Raw genomic sequence first — 450 nt, forward strand, 5'->3', positions numbered from 1 at the left:
ATCCATTGTGGTGAAGCTCCGGGGTTTCATTGGGAGCCTCCAATTAAGTTGTGGAGAGAGCCTCAACCTTGTTTGTAAAGGTCCGGTTGCCGCCTTCAAGGGCACCAATAGTGGAATCACGGCATCGCGCATTGTGTGAGGGCGTGAGGACAATACGGTGGCCCTAGTGGCTTCTTGGGGAGCATTGTGCCTCCACACCGCTCCAACGGAGACGTACTTCCCCTCAAAAGGAAGGAACTTCGGTAACACATCCTCGTCTTCACCGGCTTCACTTTTGGTTATCTCGTGCCTTTACTTTTGCAAGCTTATTTGTGTTATATCCCTTGCTTGCTTGTGTGCTTGTTGTTGTTGCATCATATAGGTTGTTCACCTAGTTGCATATCTAGACAACCTATTTTGTTGCAAAGTTTAATTTGGTAAAGAGAAGTTAAAAATTTGTTAGTTGCCTAT

This window comes from Triticum aestivum, chromosome 4D (genome assembly GCF_018294505.1).
Source record: "Triticum aestivum cultivar Chinese Spring chromosome 4D, IWGSC CS RefSeq v2.1, whole genome shotgun sequence".
NCBI classification, from domain to species: Eukaryota; Viridiplantae; Streptophyta; class Magnoliopsida; order Poales; family Poaceae; genus Triticum; species Triticum aestivum.